This window comes from Brachycentrus maculatus, unplaced genomic scaffold (genome assembly GCF_059751285.1).
Source record: "Brachycentrus maculatus isolate JH-2025_06_01 unplaced genomic scaffold, ASM5975128v1 h1tg000270l, whole genome shotgun sequence".
In the NCBI taxonomy this organism is placed as follows: Eukaryota; Metazoa; Arthropoda; class Insecta; order Trichoptera; family Brachycentridae; genus Brachycentrus; species Brachycentrus maculatus.
Genome location: NW_028281021.1, coordinates 830,654 through 852,847, shown reverse-complemented (window position 1 = coordinate 852,847; position 22,194 = coordinate 830,654).

Here is a 22,194-nt window from a genome sequence, read left to right as displayed (position 1 = left end):
ATATAGACAGGGGTTGAGAATATACGGAGAATATAGGCGATGGCCGATTTTCTCAGCCGCTATCGATAAAGGTACATTTTTCAGCTCACATGTTTAAACCCAACACAAGGTTCCTATTTTATGTGAAAAAAGGACACATATTCCGATATCGGTATCTACGTACCCATCCTACGAGACCGACTCGAAAATGTATGTACTTTTTTAAACAGAAATATGCGTAAATATTGTAGACATGACACGCACGACTTAAGTAAAATATGTATACATCACAAAATAAGGAACGCTTTTTATTACTAAAGTAAGCTTAGGTTAGTATGTTTAAAATCATTTTAGTATTATGTGATACTAAAACGACTTTATACTTATATAAATATAAACATAAATTTCTATTTAAAGGGGCTTAAAAAATATTCAATTATCTTAAATAGATTCCATTAAAATAAACTATAGAGTCTTCATCTAACCCTTATTCGTATCAAATGGTGCATAGGGCACTGCATGACATCGACATAGTGTAATCATAGTTGTTTATTACTTAAACGCCCTTAAAGTAGTATTTTACGAATATGGTGCTAAGTAAATTATTGAAAATAATTATTATTATTTTTATAGCCAAGGTCTTGGGCCTCACGTGCCAGTCTAGAAAGTAAAAAATATAAAGAATAAAAAACATTTAAATTCTTTTGACTTCACCCCTGAGAATCGAGCCCAGGACATGCAGTATAGTACTAAAACGCGATAACTACTGCTCTATGGAGACAAACATGTATCGAATATTAATAGTAGTAAAATAAAGATGCACAATATCAAACATGACAATCTCCTTGCTAGCTGATATAACCATAACTAAAAATGAAATATAACGTAATTCTTGTTTAGGATTTAACGTGATCTTATTGAAAACTTCATAAAATTCTTTAAAGTAGGTAACCGTCAGTCCAACACATAAAAAAACAGTCGTTTTCTTTATTATAATATTATGGAAATTGTGTGCAATCTAAGGTAAATAGATTGTACTAACGTGATATAAGTAATATAAACCGACAACGGTTTAAATTAATCGCAGTAGTAAAAAAAAATATGTTTCGTTAATTGTTGCTGTTTTTAAGCCATTTCAATACACATGAATAAAAATGCAAATTTTTCCATTGCTTAAAATCTTAAATATCGTTAAGTTATTCACCGATTACTTTAAAATTTTAACACCATGTGGCATTCGAAAAAGCGTAAAATAGAAATTGTTCGTTTGTTCAAAATCTTAAATCTCCTAAAATTCTTTACAGGTAAAAACTATAAAAAAAACAGGTTTCTTGACCGCAATGGCAGTTTTAAAGATCAGTTTTTTAGGAAATTGATTTAACCATGATTTCTCATAAATTGAACGAACTTATACTACCTAAGTACATAGAATCAAACTATCTGAAGGTGCTGTTCAAATACGGCTTCTCCATTCCAGACTCAATTTCCGGAGTTAATTACCTATTCATATACTACAACACTCTAGTTGGATAGTCAGTAACTACGGATTGCTAACAAAGTTGCCATATTGAACAATATATTATTAAATAACTAATAAAAATAATATTAATTTAGGCACATGCATACCAACACCAAATTCCTGTCAGATATGATAAAAATACCTTGTATAATTTAGATATTGTTAATACGCGGTATTTGTTCTCCATATGTGAAAAGACAGAGTTACTTGAACACTTTTCAGCAATTCGCAAGCATGCGTTGATAATACAACATTAATTAAAATTTTGTGTAAATTATGCTTATTCTATCTTAAAAAGAGTATGTATCTGTAATAAACTAAAGATTTCTGATTATTTTCAGTAAAATAACAATACAAGTATTAATATAAAGTAAGAAGACTTGGAGAAGCGAAAACAATATATAATACTTTATTTTATACTGTAAAATACGCAAAAATAATTTACCAACACAAAACGAGCGATATGCATAGAAAAAAATCTTTCTTAAACTTTTATAAATAAAATATTTTTTAGATCCACAATGTACCTACCTGTAGTGTAACATTAATTGTAAATAAGTATTGAGAAAAAAATTATCACTACGTATTTTATTAAATTTTACAATATACCTATGCTTTGTATCTATATGACAAAAATTATTGATATTAGATATTTGAATTTATTACGTCTTTAAATATAAATATAAATATATGTAAATACAATCACATCCTTTATACCATGTTTAAATATTATACAAAATATTAATTTCATTGGAAATTAAAAATTAATCGAATTATTCATTTAAGTTATAATCAAAAGGTGATGCGATATCATAAACGTTTTAAGGAAATTCATACTTTTAAGTAATGCATGCACTCCATCTTTTTAGTAGGTAGGTACATTTTCATAAAATAAAACTTAAAAAAAGCACCTACTAAAAAAGCGAACTTCGCGGCAACACAAAAAAAAAAACATTTTCAATCACCATATACCAATATATCAATCACTTTTTGATTAAAACTAAAACAAATAATTAGTTTTAGGTATCATAAGTATTTTTTTCTTAATAATACAAATTTTTTTAGTACCATATGTTATTTATATAACATTGTTATTTATATATTTTACGGTCGTCAGCCCCGTAAATGCCCAGACTTCCATATTCTTCGTCATCTTTGATGAGATGTCAAAAAATAATATTATTTATAAGTATAATATATACAACATTTGTTTCTAAGTTTCTAGGTACATCAGGCCAAAATCAAAAAGGTAAAGTAGAGCAAAAAAGCTTCCAACACCGGTTGGGTAAAATCCGAAATATAAAATATCGATGATTTGGGTGGGCGCTGCTTTTTTACATTCCGAAACTCCAAAGGAAACCAATTTTATTGGTTCGTGGGGTGAAACCATAACCCAAAACTTCCAGGTATACGTCTTACCCAAATCATATTTTTTCTGGACGCCACCGACATGTTTCGGCAAAGACAAAGGTCTTCCAGGATCTCTAATTTGAAATATCCTGGCTAAAAACACATCCCACGTGTAACAAAAACGTATTCCCGCAGGAAGGGACTGGAATATATTAAGTATTTATATACGAACACGCAAGGTAAATAAGACATAACTACCTAGCGATTCCAAGAAAGAAACTAAAATACATGGACAGACCATATTTAATTTCATTGATTGATTCGGCAGTCACTTTGTGGTAATAATAATTTTACTCGGTAAATACCACTATTCCTTAAAACTTATTATAACAAGTTTTTTGACGCATAACACACTGCTTTAAAACACAATGAAAAAATATGGAATGCATTGAAATACGTGTGTACGGGGACAATTCCGTTTGGATGAATACAAATCATAAAAAAAGAAGTCCTAAGTGGAGAAACCCAGATTTGTGAACAAGTTTTTGGACACAAAATTATAAAGAATAACTCCTAAGTATAGAAAACCAGATTTATGAACAAGTATTTAGGCCCAAAAATGTAAAAAAAACTCCTATATAGAGAAACCCAGATTTGTGAACTAATATTTGGACACAAAGATGTAAAAATAATGTCTAAATGAAGATACCCACACTTGTAAACAAGTGTTTGGAAACACCATTGTGAATGTTTTTAGTTATTACTGTGTGGGCACAGTACAACGACGAAATACAATATGAGTAAGATATAGGATACCGAGGTAAATACTAGATAAGAAATACCCAAGATTTTTTTTTAAATACAGACTTAAAATGAATCTAAAATATTTTCCTTAAACGATAACGTCAGAACCTACATGACCCCAGCGTCTAAATGAAAAATATAAAGTCATATCTCAAAATTAGACTTTACCTAAAAACAGAGGTCACGACGAAGTGCTTCGCTGTAAAATTAGTCGTAAAAATAGTGTTATCTTTGTTTGATAACCTGAAGGGCAACAAACGACACTGTATAAGGTCGACTTATTATAAAACATCATAGATAAACACCTAAATGAGATTTGAAAATATGTTTACGTGTAAAAAGTAAAAAAATACACATTTTTATAAATATGTATGTACAAATATGTATATGCAAATACAGGGAGTAGAATAAACGATGCCTTGAATAGGGAGATTGCGAATGAAAATATGTACTCCAAACTGGCGGTCCACAACGGAGTGCTGGTACCGAAAAAAATGGAGAAGGAATATAATATACCTGCTATGTATTAAGAAGAAGAAGTATGAAGGAATATATGCTACATATATCATATACTTATATGATAAAAAAATTACGTTACTTCGATAAATAAAGAAATAATGATATTTAAAGAAATACGATTACTTATTATTTACTTAAATGGGAAAACAAGTGTAATTTTTAAAGTGCTTTTGAGGTAATATTTACTGAAAACGAAGCTTTGTAGACTATCCAATAAATAATACTGGATAGTTTATATATCTGATGAAATCAATAGTACCTAATATTTAAAGCAGACAAAAAAACGCACTCCTGTAAAATTTGTTCAAAAGACAGTTAGTCAAGAGAGATACGATATATGTAAATGTATACGACAGGCGCCGAAGCGTAGTTGGGCAGACGCTTGACTGCGAAACTGGCGTTGCGGGTTCGATACCCGCCAATTGCAAAATAAACTCCAGAAAGCTTTATTTTCAATTGGTCTGGGTCTTTGCAATGTTTTTTTCATATTAACCTTCCCTATCGTTACTATCCCACCTGCAGACAAGCCTCTAAAAATATAGGCTTTGCGGGTTATTCCTTTTAAATAATAAAAAAAGGCCATAAGGAATCTTCATTTATATTGTATTTTATTAGACAAAGTAAATTTAAGAAATATTTTTAGATTAAAAACTACATATACTCCGTGGCATTAAAGGCTTAGATACAAGGCTAGCAGAGCGCTCTGTTGTCGCGTAGCGGAACCAAATATTGTGTTACTGAGAATGAAATTCCAACTCCATACAAGGAGAAATCACGAAAATCGGGTTAGATCTTAGCTTTGACATTGAATATCATTGAATATCATACATTGTTCTGACATATTGTTTAGTATCAAATACTGCGACGTATACTTGCAATAAAATAATAATATTTTTTTTCGAGTCAGGCGTTTTTGATTAGCTTCTAAAACATTTTAAATTTAATATTGAAGTTAAAATCAAACACTGATTTGTAGAGTCTACTTAATTGTGTTTTATTGAAAAAAACCATAGCAATAAAATTTGTGACAATTGTTTCGCGTTGTTACGACATTTTCAAACTAATGTGAAGACCAAATGGACTGATGGTCCTCATATATGTAGCTATACAATTCTAGGTACTTAAGTAATAGTTAAACATGTGCAGTAATATTTTACGGGAGACAAAAATAGTTAATGGGACATGTAGGTACGTATACTTTTATTAATTTTCGGGGAAATAGTAGCAAATTTTATTTACATGTGTTTTTAAAAATAAAATACACTTTAGTGTGCTCTAAAAATCAGTCTTGATTTTAACATTAAATATTTAAATTAAAGTGAAGCTCTGCAAATTAAACACCAAATTTAGTAATAAAATGTAACTAAAATCTTATTCGAATACATTATGGCTGAAAAATTATTTCTTATTCGATGGCAAAAATACATGTATTTCAATATTGTTTTCATAAAATTATATTGTGACAACTTTACACATAAGGTATAAGATATCTATATACCTATACGCAGATAAGAGTTTTTATGAGTTTAGAGTTTATTAGAAAAACAACTCCACGTTCTAGGCGTGGTTGTTGTCAGAGATAACGATTTTTACACATATGTATATTAAAATGTACGGAGCCCTTATCTGTTCTGGGACGATCATCAAGAGATATTTTTTTTAGTAGTTCGTTAAGATTATATCAAATTTAAAAGCAACAAATGTGTTTCCTAGTAAAATTATGCATTTTGAAATTAATTTAGAAATGCCACATTGAATAGGTTATAATAACATATTTAATTAAATAATGTTTTTACCATATATTAAAAAAATATTAACTATGAGTGTGAAAATTATTAATTATTGTTACTATGAGTATTTCAATGTTTTACAATTAGTACATAAAACCTGAGGATGATTAGGTTTTTGTCGAAACCGGTTGGAAAAAGTGAACCAATGAAAAGTTTTTAAAACAAAGTTGTTTTATTTTATAAAGTTTATAAAATGTGCCACAAAGTTTTTGCGAAAAACATTCATGAAAAAAATATTAAAACTACTTTTTATTAATTTATTATTAGATTAAAACCAATATTTTTAGCTTTTCAACTTTTTTATTTGACCAGCGACCGGGTTTCGTCGTTACCGACATCATCAGACTGGACATACTTTTTATTAAACACAAATCCATACATTTACTCACATAGCTAAGTTTCTACGATCAGATATAAATTTTATTAAACGTCTAGTAAACCTACCTACAGGATCATACTGTGTTTTTGAAGACCGTACTCGATTTCCATAATATATCCAAAAACGTTCATATTCTATTTTTACACTCTCATTGCTCATTTGTTAACTATTATTACCATAAAAAGCATAATTTACAGTTTTTAATAGATTAATAATATTCTCACCTCATCCTTATATTATTTATGTAGGTACTTGTTTCCTCATACCGTAACAACTAACTAACTAATTAACCATCACGCCGCTTCCCCGCAGGGGTAGACAAAAATGATAGAACGCTAAACTAATCTGTTTTCGCACTCAACCTTCGTCTGCTCCCAAATCATGCATCTCTCACACATACCCGACGATTATTTCTCCTGACTCCTGACCCGGCCACCTTCAGGTATTTGACGCACTTGGTCATGCAAAGCGTTCCTCGGTCTTCCTCTGCTTCTATTACCAACCACATTCACCTTAGACATTTGTTTTACGCTTAATTCTTTCGCTTTTATTTTGTTTCTGAAGCATAAATGTTATATTCACTTCTTTTCAGTAATTTCTTCATAAATTTTAAGCTTCAAATTTTTTTCATAAATCTTTCCGATTTTTCTATATGTTGGTACGAACCTACTCTCCGTTTATTAGTTTCTTGGCAAAATAACGATATAATGTTATTTCACCTTGTTTACTTACCTACATTAGGGATGATGTCTTTATTGCGCTTAGTCTATGACAGGGTTTCCCAATCTTTTTCAGCCCGCGGCGCACTTACAAGCTTAGTATTTTGTCACGGCGCCCTACATTAGTAAGCTATTTGGAATAGACATAGTGACTATATGTATAGGGTATTTCAATAAAGACTTTAAAACTTTCACAGTTGATAGCGACCATATTGTTGATGCCACATCTCTGACGCACACTTTGTTTTATTAAAATTTAAAGATAGAAAGTACTCAATGAAAGAAAATGGATATATTATAGTCAAAAGAAATAGGTACCTGCAATAATAGTAGTTAGGTAGATAAGCACAAAAATTTAAGCATCCACAGTATGAAATTGAGTTTTATTATATTTATAAGAATTCAGAAAAACATGGCACGATCAGGTATGCCAAATACTCGAAAGTGGTCAGATTAGGAGTCGTAACAATCGGCGGGTATGTATGAGGAGATGCATGAACGTGGAAGAGGCGAAGAATGTTTGCAAAGACAGAGTGGTGTGGCGTTCTATTCTCTCAGCCTACCCCTGCGGGGAAGCGGCGTGATGGTTAGCTAGTTTTTTTTTCATTTATAAGAATTCAGAATTGAAACAGAGAACAACAAAAAAGGAAATATTTGTGGTTTCGGATAATGATAGAGGATCGACTCACGGCGCCCCTCTTTACTTTCTACGGCGGACCAGGGCGCCGCGGCGCACACTTTAGGAACCCCTGCTCTATGACGTAGTGGTCGTTAAACCGGTAGACATAATGCTAAAAATCATCCCCACGTGGGTTGATATCTCCGCCCAGACAGATTAGTCCAATTAATATCCCAGACTCCAAACATCACTTTCATTTATAAAGCACAAAGGGAACGTGTAATACATTAAAAGTCAGGTGCCTAATTACTCTTGCAAAAAATGGCACTCCTGTTTCGCATTTAGTTCAAAAGCTTTCGAAACATAACTCCCTTGAAGTTGGAACTTGTTATTTTTGACAGAAATGGTTACTGAAATATTTCACGAAACTCGAAAACCAACGCTGGCAAAACGTGCTTCAAAATTATTAAACTATGCCGTGACTAATAAATAATCTTTTTGGGAATGTATATAAATAATTGAAAATAACGTAAAACAGTGGTTAAAATGGCATTTAAGTTTTCAGGGTAGATTCTCAAGGTAAATCAATTTGTCAATAATAATAAATTGCACACTCTAAACATAAAGAAGATATTTTATTAATGAATTGAGTTAATAATACCAAGAAGTCTATGATATAAAAATAAGGAATATATTCTGGGAATCGTGGCTAGCCGAGGTTAAGGATCGAACTCTATCTGATTAAATGACGTATATGTTAATGCTTGATTTTCAGAATCACTTAACATCATTTAAATTTCAAATAATAAGCAAATGAAGATAATATTTCATTTTCATTTTTGAATTCAAAATAACTAATTTTTTTTAACAAAACATGTTTAATAGAATCACATGTAGTGTGATTCGGTTATTTTTTTACTTGTAATTTTATAAATCTTACTTTTTAGATTATCGAAGATAACGGTGTACTCATTTTAATATAGACTTACATTATCTTTTAAAATTTCATGATGGAACTGAATTTTATAATGTATTAATATAATACCAGCTAGTATTAACAACTTTTTTTCTTTTTCCAGCAATTGGGTTTTACGATTCCTGAACTGACCTCTTTCAAGTATTTGAAATACTCGTTCATTCCAAGTCTTCCTCAGTCTTCTTCTGCTTCTGTTACCAAACACATTTGCCTAATAAATTTGTTAAACTATCCTGTCTTTGTTCATTCGTTCACATTTCCCAACCATCTAAACGCACCTTTCTTAATTTTATCGATAACGCTTATCTCAACTTTTCATTATTTTCTTATATCACCGATCGAACATTTATTTATCATGCAACGTTTTGCCGTACATTCGTCTGAGAGAACGCATTTAGATTGTATTCAGTCTACTTTCATCCTTCTTTTGCCAACTCCATTTTTCACTTCCATACATTAGAATTGGAATCAGGACTACATTTTGTACTGCCAGTTTAGTTTAATCTACTTTTATTCTTTCGGCAGTCACTTTATTGTAAAATGTATCCATTTTAATTTTAATTTTACCTAGTTAATACCATTATTTATTAAAATATATTGTGACATGTGTTTTGAGGCATTCCGCAACACCTTACGGTGTTTGAAAATGATGCGGAATGCATCAAAACACGTGTCATAATAGATTTTAAGAAAAAGTGGTATTTACTAAGTAAACCTTAAATTAAAAATAGTATGTATCATTTATTGGTTCGGCATTAACGTAAAAAAATTAACGGCACAATGACTGTCTGATGTTTTCATCTCCAGGTGAAAAGTAAAACTTAATTTTTCACATGTAGACGAAAACATCTGTAGTTTTCAAAACTAGTCGTGTTTAATGAAATAAAACTCATAATGTGGTATTATAAAAGTGTTTAATTAAATAAATATGGTTTAATCTAACGTACCTGAATTCAACCTTATTATTGGGATCTTATTGTTTAATTGCGTCTATTTATATGCGCTTGAAATTACGTAATAAACATCTGCGTGAGCTATGTCAGGTTTTTCTAAGTGTGCAGTGGCGTTCCTTAATTTCTCATGGGGCACGGCCATAATTTACGCTCCCATTACCCGTAACCCCCTTCCCACGCCACTGGTGTCCACCATCTTGTACTGTAACTCCGGGTACGGTAACCTTTACAGCTTGTTAATATAAGTGCATGATGTCATTAATGGCAAAAGTCGCCATCTCCTTCCTAAATGTCAATTCTACTTGTTTATTTGAAGATTTAGCATTCAATTTGTAGAACTCCATTTTAATAATGTATTAATTTTTAAATCAAACACAAATTATTTGCAACATTTTAAGTGTGTCCAAATACTTGTTCACAAAATCTGGATTATCTCCAATTACAGGAGTTATTTTCATATTATTTTTTTGACATCTTCTTCATCTTTGATGAGATGTCAAAAAAATAATACAAATTTTTTGAGTCTACTAGATTGTATTTTACTAAAAAACGCATACAAATTATTATTGTGACAATTTTTTCGCCTAGATATGGCATTTTCAAACGAATGTGAAGAATAAATGGACTGATGGTCCTTATGTAGCTATACAATTCTAGGTACTTAAGTAATAGTTTTAACATGTGCAGTAATAATTTATAGGAGGCAATATTTTACAACAAACACACCTTTACGATAAACATAAATATCCATATTTAATGATATTATTATGTATTTATATTCAATCTGTGAGATAATGTCAGACTTATAGATTATAAGCAACAAAAAAAAAACATGTAGGTACAATATATCCTTGAAATAATCATCATTTATGGTAATATTATTCTACATAAGTTTACATTTAAAAAAAGGAAAAACCTGCAAAGCCTCTACTTTTAGAGGCTTATCTGCAGGAAGGATAGTAAGAATAAGGGAGGCTGTGGAAAATACATCACAAACACTCGATAGTGATATCAATAAATATTAACAAAAATTAACAATTTATATTTTTGTCATTTTTTAACACTTTCATCAACTTTTTTCATTTCTTAACCAAATATTTATTTTGAAAAATAAACGTATTTTTTCAAAAAAAATAAGATTTACCCCGCAAATGCCCAGACATCCATATTCTTCTTCATCTTTATTGAGATGTCAAAAAAATAATAAAAAATTACTCCTAATTGAAGATAATCCAGATTTGTGAACAAGTATTTGGACACACGCAAAATGTTGTAAACAAAACCATCAATTACGTCAAATGTTACCTGGGTTTAAAGAAAACTAAGTAGCACGATTTATCGTGCAATATTTCAACAGTATCATGTTCGTGTATTATGTAGATCCCAGGATGCCAGAAGAGGCGGGCAGATAGACAGATCGGAGCAAGTGCAAGCTGCAGTCGGGAGGTGGCGCACAATGAACGGGCGCCACGTACCGCCGGTGCAACGAGATTGCATTGTGCATTCCGGGCGCAAATCCCCAGTCGCGACTTTTATAATTAGTTTTGTGCTCAGCTGAAATTTACCTAGAGGATGCTGCACGGAGACATGGCATCTGTTAAATGAGTTGTATTCTGGGGTCATCCTGAGCGGTCATTTTGTATGGAAATGCGAATAACGAAATAGCGCGTGAAGAATACTTGAACATATCGCTCACTCCTTTCAAGAACGTCATAAATCAAAAAAATTGATTTTTCAGGAGAACGTTTTTAAAGTTTAAAAATATAACACAATGTATTAAAAATAAATATCAAGCCATAAATTGAACTATTTACAGTGCAACAGATCTTTTAAGGTAAAACCTGAAGGTTTTTACTCCATTTGAAAATATTTATTTTACTTAAAAAAATAATTAAACAATACATTTTCTTCAAAATTCAAAAACAACATTTTCTGCCTGTAGCGGGTAAATATTAATTTTAAAATATGCCTTTTTGCTGGGATATAGAACATTTTTGGGCATTCTAAAAACATGCACAACTGAAAATTGACGATTTTTGACTTATGACGTTCTTGAAAGGAGTGAGCGATATTAGATCATGGGTCGGCAAAGTATGGCTCCGGAGCAGCATGCATTTTTTTTACCTGTTAAGAGCGGTTCCGGCACAAAAATCCGCGGGAAGGGTCTTTGAATGGATGTATTCACTTGAGCAAAGATTTAAAATTAAAATTTCACAATATTTCTTTTAAATTCAACAATATACTATAATTATAATTACATAAACATATAAAATATATTTACAAAAAAGATCCCACAAAGACATAGCCTGTGTGTAGATATACATTTTATTTTAGTTTATAATAAAGGGCACTGGCAAGAATACAATAGATTTCAGAAATCAAAATAGATAAAAAGTACTTTTATTTTATTTTTACAAAAATGTTTATGCCATAAAAATATGAAACTCAGTGAGCGGTTATTACTAATATTACTAACATTTTTGTAAAAAATAAGGAAGTAGCAATAACAAATCATAAAGTAAATGCTTTAAATATTAATAACATTGAGAATAGATGAAAAGTGCTAATATGAACTACAAATATTTGATTTTAGGAATTATTTTTATTAGGATTTATTTATTATAGGAAAATGAAAAACGTTAGCAAATTTGTACTTTATAAGTTATACATTTAAAAAGAAGAAGGTATTTAGATCTGTTTTTTGTTAAAAGCAATTTGAGAAATCATCAAACAGAGAAATTACCTGTCACAGGTATTACAAGTGTGTCTCTTTTCAAATAATTTTGGTTTCTTCTAACTTATTTTAATCTGTGTTGGGAACATGAAGGATAATCGAGTGTGGGCTAATCAGGAACGTGTCAGAATTTGCTCATTGCTGGGAGAAAACCACGTAAAACTCCTAGGAAAAGCCGGACTGTTGACTGTCATCATCAAGCTTTCCGTTCCACTAGAAGAGAGTTTGGCATTTTGTGTCCTAGCTTGGTCTATGGTACCAATGTCTCTTACTATTTTTAATATAAGCTTTGTTGCTTTGTGATGAAAATGACGCATTCACCTTATCTCCATCTTCATTATGTAAAAGTATAATATCTGTTTTATAATGCTGCGCAGTGTGGAAATCCGATTAATTAACCCGGCATACATTGTACTAACAATTCATTTATTAGCAGTTAATTAAAAACACAGACCACAAGTGCACAGGCCATGTTGTGTGTTTGACATACTTTGATTGACATTACGTCCATTTTCAAATGTCATCATACTATCGCACTGCGACACCGCATAATATTGTATTAATAACCTCGATGGGTACTTTACTTCGGTTGAGATCACTCTTCACAGCGGATCGGTGGGAAAATAACAAAACGCACATGTTTTAAGTACCTACGATACTTTGTATTTTTAAACATGATTTTAAAAATGTATATTCCATATGAGCTTTAAAAGTTTGTACACTTTACCTCAAGCTTTGAAGTAAAGATAAATTATAATTTACAATGTATCGATTGTTAAACGAAACATAGATTTTTTGAGTCCACTAAGTTGTATTTTATTGTTAAAAAAACACATAAAAAATAACATTGTGACAATTGTTTCGCCTAGTTATGAAATTTTCAAACAAATGCCATGACTAGACGAAAAAATTGCCACAATATTAATTTTTATGTGTTTTTTAACAGTAAAATACAACTTAGTAGACTCAAAAAATCTATGTTTTATTTAACAATCAATACATAAATTAAAATGGAGTTCTACAAATTAAACGCCAAATCAACAAATAAATAATGCACAAATTTCGAGTATGTCCGAATACTTGTTCACAAATGTGACTTATAAATTAACTGATCAAATTATGATCTTAAACAAACAATGAAAAGGATATTTTCTAGCGTTTCTCAAGTGCAATGTGAATAAATTCCAGGATTCGGACATCACATACAAATGAAAGAGTTTTGAGCGTAGGACACCATATGACGTTTGCGGAACAATAATGTACCTATTATAGATAATCAATATTAAAGGTGTTATCTAGATTTTTAATTAATTTGACAGTCCCTCTGTGGTAATTAATATCTATCCATTTTTAATTATATCTTCAAAACACCTGCCATAATTTACTTTAAGAAATATTGGTATTAACGAAGTTAAACTTTATTTAAAAATAGATTTTTCTATTATAACTTACAACTTATGTAAATTGAAGTTTTCTGAACGAAGATATTTTGCTTCGAAACCGGTCGGCATTGTAACTAATGTATTGTATGATAAGGTAAAGAACAACTTTAAACAAAATTATTTTAAAAGTAATTTTTTGTTGTTGTAAGAGTAAGATAGAGATTTGCTTGAAATAAAAAAAAAAGTATCACGTCACCTTAGATTGCAAACGTCATAACGACATAAACAACTTTTTCGTTGGTTTTGTAATCCTTTTTTTATAAAGATACTAACATATGGTATGACCCCATGCGAAGATTTTTGGTAACACCTTTTAGAAAAAACATATAGGTAGGTATGTGCATAATTTATTTTAAGTTGGGAGACATTATGACATATCGTGTCACATTCCCCCCTACTTTGTAAAATAAATGATAATAAAATAAAAATGACTGGCAAACACTTTATTTATTTTTACAAGGTATCACCTAAAATTATTTATAGCAACATTACCAACATTACCTAGATACCATCATATCTACAAAAATAAACTAACTAATTAATTAACCATAAAGCTGCTTTCCCGCAGGGATAGACAGGGAGAATAGAACGCCACCCTAATCAGTACTTAAAACAATCTACGCCTATTGCACATTCATGCATCTTCTCACACATCGCTTACTCCTTTCAAGAACATCGCAAATCAAAAATCGTCAATTTTCAGTTGTGCATGTATTCGGAATGCCCAGAAAATGTACTATATCCAAGAAAAAGAGACTTATATTTTACTTAATATTTACCCGCTACAGAGCAGAAAGTGTTGTTTTTGCATTTTGTTTGTTTAATTTTTTTAAAATGTAATAAATATTTTTCTAATGGAGAAAAAACCTTCAAATTATACTTAAAAAGATCTGTTGCCCAGTAAAAAGTTCAATAAGAGGATTGATATTTATTTTTAATAAATTGTATTATATTTTTGAACTTTAAAAACGTTCTCCTAAAAAAAAAAGTTTTTTAATTTATGACGTTCTTGAAAGGAGTGAGCGACATGTACGTCGATTATTTTGGGTAAATATTTTTATTTTATTTTATTTATTTTACCTAAGTACCTATGTGATAGTTTCGTCTACAATTGTATTACTAATATCGATAAAGAATAGAACCTTTTAACCTTTTATCTTATTCGAACAATAAAACCGTATTACTGAGCACATATTTTATAGTATTATTTTCATAAAACTTCCATCCTAATTAACGTGCCCCAATTAAATTTATTGACACTTAGGTAACACGTACCTACTCCAATATTGAGGTCGAGATATGATTATTATTAATTATTCATTTAACTAACTGCGCATTTTCATTATTAAAGAAAAAAACAGGAAACGATAAAAAATGGTACCTTGAACGTATTTTTTAAAATCATTTATTGCAGCGGTGTTTAATTTGTGTGATAAGAGATTTTTAATTAATTATAAACAATTTTTGCTAATCAAATTTAGAATAAAACGCTGTACCGTATTAAAATATATGGTGGCAAAAAAGTTTATTCCATCAGTAATTTTATACCTGCCAACTAAATTGTATGTAACTATATTTTTTCAGTCTACTAAGTTGTATCTTATTAAATTATTAGAAAAAATCAGGGTTTGATTTGACATTTAATACATAAATTAAAATGGAGTTCTACAAATTAAACGCCAAATGTATAAATAAATCGTAAAAAGGAGGATATTAGCGCATTACTTTATGTATGTATAATTATTATACAATATAATAAATAACAACTATATAGTTTTATTCACATTTATTTTATGTGACCAATGACTGGATTTTGTCATTTCCGACATCATCTGATAGGTAAGGATGAAACCTATTTACTCGCCAAATCAAATAAAAGTAGAAATAAACAACATAGTTATTGTTTAATTATTAGAGTGTAAAATGAAATATGTATACACACATAGCTAAGTTATAAATTGTCAGTTTAAATATAACTTACGTCTAATTATAAGAAAATATATCGATATATGGTGATTTTAGATACATAATTAAACATTATATATTAAGTACCTATTCTTAATTATTTTCTTGATCTCTTAAACTCAATTAGCTACCATTGATATCAAACTTAGGCATAATAAAAATAGTTATTTGACCTTTTTACCGATGTTTTATTTTATTTTTTCGATTTTCGCAATCATTTCATAATTTCATTATTTGATTTGGCCATTACTTTGTGGTAAAATCTATTCATTTTTAATTTTACAAAATGATGCGGAATGCATCGAAACACGTGTCACAGTAGATTTTAAGAAATAGTGGTATTTACCAAGTAAAACTAAATTTAAAAAATATATTTTTTAAATTATACAGAGCTTTAAAATACAAAAAAAAACACACAAAATACTTAAGGTATATTTCAATATTCTTTAAAAACATTTTTTCGTGTACTGTAGTTTTGTGAGTACCTGTATAGTACGTACGAGTATGTAGGTGTTTATTCGCTAGCTGACGCAATACTTTCAATAATGGACACATGTTTAAATGTGAACACGTAACATCTAGTTTAATGTTCAATATGGCATTTGGTTTATGTGCTTCGTTGACTTTTTTTTAAATATATCTTTATTATAAAAAAAAATCGTTCGTAGGCAGGTACGGTATTTATTTTAATCATCAAATTTATAGAAATAAACCCTATCAAAAATAGAAAGCTCTAAAGTCTAAAAGAAATATAGATATACTATGTGAGTAAAGCTCCATTTTCGAATAATAAATACTACAAGATGGGCGCATTTCTGTGATATTATATACATTTGAGCACTTAGTTTGTCATGAGATTCTTAAAATAACTTATAAATATTAAATATTAAAAGAAAAATATGTTAACAAATCAACCAATTGCGAAAAATAAACTTGTTGGTTATAATAATCAATAAATTTAACGGATAATCGATATCCCCAAAAAACCAGACATATATATTTTTTTAAATTTTTTAAATAGAAAAAATAGTCTCAAACAATAACAAAATATTTAAAATGATCGTTTTTAAGACATGACAATAAAAGAAGATGATCTCGATCACGTGTTTGATAATAAAACATTTTTAGTAGTACTATTTTAATAAGGAACCTATTTTTTGTAATAAGGGTCAATAGTAAAGCTATGTAATTTTCTTGATTTTCTTTTTATCTTCGTAGTATTTGAAATATTTATAATTTCACCTTTTCAAATATTTGTTATTTATTATTTGTTTTTATTGATAGGTACTATTTTAGCACTTATTTTAGTATACGTTCACCAAAACATTTCACTAATTTGTTCATAACGATTCGTCAAAAAACTAATTGGTTTGTGTATTATCCAAGAAAAATAGATATAATTTAGTTTTGTATTTTTTCCCACTAATTTATTACTCTTTACACGTGGCACTTAGATGAATTGAGTGTGAAAAGACTTGAGAATGGTACGCATTACTGTGTTCGGTGCGGTGGTACTTCAGACGTCTGCTTCTGTGCGTTTAGTCATTATAAGGTGAACGAAATGAAGAAAAATAATGTGTTGATTGATGAACAGATTATTGCTTTTGCAGATGCCTAACGAATTTCTCATTAACTTTGTAATCTTGCTAGTAGACGAAACATCCGAGAAACGAGTTGTTTCTCTAATTTTATATTAACATCTCTAATTTGTTATGAAAATTACTTCTTATTACCTATTAATCATAGCTGAAAAAAGCCTAATCTTAATATCACCAATAAATTCGCCAAAAAAGTGAATATTTCTTTTTTTTTAAATATTGATATTTTACTGTACATAATATTGTTATATGTTTATTTCTGTCAAATATTGATGATAATTCCAATTGTATAAGATTTTATTTAACCATTATCAAAATAATTATAAAAATAATAAATTACTGCTGTGAAAGGACAATAATATTAATATCTCAGGTACCTATATATAAACGAAGATATATTTAAAACACTCTCCTTAACATCCATTGTTTACATTGTGTAATACCACTTTTAAAAAAAAGTGGTATTATACAAAGTAAATAATGGGTGATAAGGAGAGTGTTTTATTACTATACCACGAGTTAACAATGCTTTTAATATATAAAAAAGAAAATATGTTATTTTAATATTTTTAATGATATAATTGGAAACATCAGTACAGAATTCAAATGTTTTTTTTCAAACCACTTTCATATCATTGTGAAAAAAAAAATTGTTCAAAATTAAAATTTACGAGTAATAAGGAGCATTTAATTAATAATTAATGTATATTTTGACATATCAACATAGATGAAGAAGAATATGGAAGTCTGGTTATTAACAGAGTTTATGACCTGACATAGCCTGGATAAGTGATCACTTTACATACGCTAGATACATAGTTTTTATTTTTTAGAGACCTCTTTTTGGATGTATGCAAGGTACCTGAAAACACCTTAAAATATCCAAACTTTCATATTTTTCTTCATCTATGTTAAAACGTAAAAAAATCTCCTAAATGGATAAAACCCTGATTTACTATAAGTACCTGTCATAAATTATTTAATGATATGAATCATCGATCCAAGATTGATATATATTTTGTATTTTAACATAGATTTTACAACCATTATACAGTTATTATAGTACTGTATATACAATAGTTTAAGATAAATTTTATCATATACATACGTAACGTGTAAACTGCGTAATATAAGTTTAAATGGTGCAAAAAATATTAGGCAAATATCATTAATATAATTACGATATTGATGCCATAACAATGACGCGGCAAACTTTGTTATTCATTCATATGAGAGGTTTGAGGAGATAAACAGCATAATTATAGAAAGATATCTGTTTACCTAGAACAGAATACATGGACCGTGTGAAATGACGAACGCGTCGATCAAAACAGGAAATTATCACACTAAACGGTAGTAAAGCGAGCGAGTTCGATGGCTCCGTCGAATTAATTGATTACAATATATTTATAAACTTAAGAAGTTATTTTATTTTAAAGAAGTAAAACGTTAAATGAATGATTGCAAACTTTGAAAATAAATCGACAGTATTTTACACGAATTTTCGAGGTTTTTTTTTTCATTTTTCATTAATTGTTTCGGTAGATACTTTGTGGTAATATCAATCCGTTTTGAATTTTCACTTGGTAGGTAAATACCACTATTTCCTAAAATCTATTGTGATACGTGTTTCGAAGCATTCCACTCTAACAATCAATTTCATAACTTAATAAATTCCAGACAGAGATCATACCAAGAACTTGTAGACGGTCAGGTTAGGAGTCGAAATATTCGGCGGGTATGCATGAGGAGATGAATGTGAAAGAGGCGAATATTTTTTTCAAATACAGAGTGGTGTGGGGTTCTATTCCCTCTGCCTACCCCTGCGGATTGGTAAGTTAGTTAAACAATTCCATAATCTAGTAATAATATATTGATTAGCATTTCGAGCATAGAAAAATAAATAAATTGTGAAGTAAAATACGTGTGTATATTTTTAAGATTGGGAGGATTTTTGGTATTTTTTTATGTTGTAAAAAAAATAAGCTAGATGCTTTACAATAAACATTCTCAACCAAAATATATTTAGTTATTTTCCAATAGTCAATCATATTTTAGCTTCAAATAACCTCGGTATAAAAACATCATTTTTAATTATTAAAGAATATATGGATAACTAAAAAAATGCGTTTAAATATTAACGAGTAGAATCGTTTTATAATTTGGTTCTTAGAATGTAATATGTGTATTTTTCATGAAAACCATTACATCTTTGCACTCGATTTCAAGGCGCCAATTAAAAAACAACAATCACGCTTAATGACGTCATTCCCGCAGATGTGATCTCCTCAGAAATATAAAGGCTTAAGTTGGATTAACTACTGAAATAAAATAAAAATAGAACAAAGAAAGTCGTTCATCATTCTAACCCTTATCCGCACCCAGTGGTGCATAGAGCACTGCATCGTATTGACTTAGATGTTATCTTGATCGTTACTTACATGAAGGCAAGGTGATCACTACTGCGCTTTTGGAACCAATCCAGTGTAATTTTATATAAATATAAGAGTATAAAATTACTGATATTTATTGTTATCTTAATTGTTACTTACATGAAGGCAAGGAGATCACTCCTGCACTTCAGGGACCAGTCCAGGGTAAAAAAATTAGTCAATACAAAAAAAGGATTAGCTAAAAATTTTAATGTATCAAAGAATTTTTATGACGAGTTTAAAGTAACGTTTTCATTAAAATAAAAATGTAAATATTCGTATGTTCAAAATCTCAAAAAAGGTTTCCTAAAGGTATTCACTGATTGTTTTGAAATTTTGACAAATCGTTGCATTCGAGTACACGCGTATTTATATCATCTTTATATATTAAAAAAATTAACCGGTGACAAGTAAAAAATCTTTTTTTTTGAACTTGTCTCCTGTTTGTTTAAAAAGTGAATACTTGAAAAAAGACAGGTCAGGAGTCAGAATAATCGGCGAGTATACATAAAAAGATGTATGAATGGGGGAGAGGCTAAAATTGTGAGAGACAGATTGGTTAGGCATTCTATTCTCTCTGCTTACCCCTGCGGGAAGCGGCGTGGTGGTTATCATTAACTGACTTATGTCAGTTACTATTATTTTTAACTGACTATCTACGATTTGAGTCATTCCTTCTCTCCTCAAGGGTTGGTAAAGAGGATAGAAGGTCATTAAATCACTTCAGATACAAGCTTCGTTTCACCTACGTAATACAAATATTCCTTGTTTCAACTCATTTATTTTTAATTTATGTACATTATCAGACCTCGGCTCTTAATGCGCGTTTATTCTGCAACCCCTAGTGCACGTTGGCTCTCGGGTCAACCAAAATCGCATATGATAAAATTTTTTTGGAGTTGTAAGTGTGTGAATAGTGCTAGGATGCATGCTGTTGTAGTGGTTGTCCTGACGAAGAGATGGGTTTTTATTTTACTACATACGTTTGTATATATTTTTTTAAATGAATAGAAGTACGTAGATACATTATATTTATTTGGAATATGCCTGACCATGCTACGTTTTTTCGATCGTGTTCAATGTTTCAATGCACTTTTTTTTTACTTAAAAAAAAAGCATTTCTTCGAAATTCGAAACTCCTAAATGTAATACTAAACAAATTCAACTAAATTTTAAATATTTAGGAATTAAATACTTCAATGAACTCCCTAAAAAAATATCAAAATTCTTGTGAAAAAAATTAATGTCTATTACACACAAAATTATCCCGTAAATCAAATAAAACAATAAAGCTTGAGTGTAGGTACCTCTCCAAGCACAAGAGCTCAGTCTCTTTTTTGGAGAGGCACAGTGAAACTAAAATTATAAGATTGCCATATGTATACATGTTTAGAAATTATCAAATTGTATTAAAAAGTGTAACTAGGTATACTTAATATTGCTAATATAAAAAAGCTTTATTTTTACTAGTGTTTCTGAGATAAGACATTATAGTTGTGAACTTTCTTCACACTGACTCCGGTAGGAGACGTACGTTAAACCTGAATATTACATCTCGGCCGCTGATTGGCTGGTGGGTTACCCCCACCGGCGCCCGGCACATGACTGAGAAGATCCCGCAGGTGGGATTGTTCCCACGCAGTTTCATCTCAACCAGATCCACAATCCGTGGACCAGATGGTAATTTACTTTATATAAGGGCACTTAGTGAAAATCACCAATCCTCATGAAAATATTTATTTCAGATACTTTTAATAACTGCCTGAAAATATCCTGAAATACTTGAAAATCTTACCTAAACCTAAATTTTTTGACATACTACAAAGAAGTTTACTTACAATGCGTGAGGTGCTTTTTTTCAACATTTTTTTCTCTCAATATAATATTTATATAAATTCAATTAAATTCAATTTATTTATTTCAATTCAAATATACATTACAAACAATATTTTTTTTAAATCGTATGCATTAAAATACATTCAAATAAAATATATGCAAGAACTATTGCTAAAGGTGTAGAAGAATCCCTCTTCGGAAAACTCCTTCAGACACATGGAACAGATCAATATCCAATGAGATATTGTTCAACATAGCGGTAGCTCTTCCTACAGGCATAACCATCGGCAGGTTGATCCTGTGTATAGGAACGTGAAACAATCTATGTCGACGCTGCCTTAGGTAACTATCGGGAACATACATACCAATGTTCCGGATAATTTCAGGATTATCGATCGTACCGCGCAACAATCGATAAAAATGCTTAATCAAATACTAAAACCCTGATCAGGCATTAATGTTCATTACTGATCAATTAGTTTTATTTCTTCTTCTTCCTTCTTATAGAACTTCGGGTATGAATGTTGTTTTGTTAACCGTCAAACCTAACCTAACCCCAGATTTTTTGACATCCTCTATT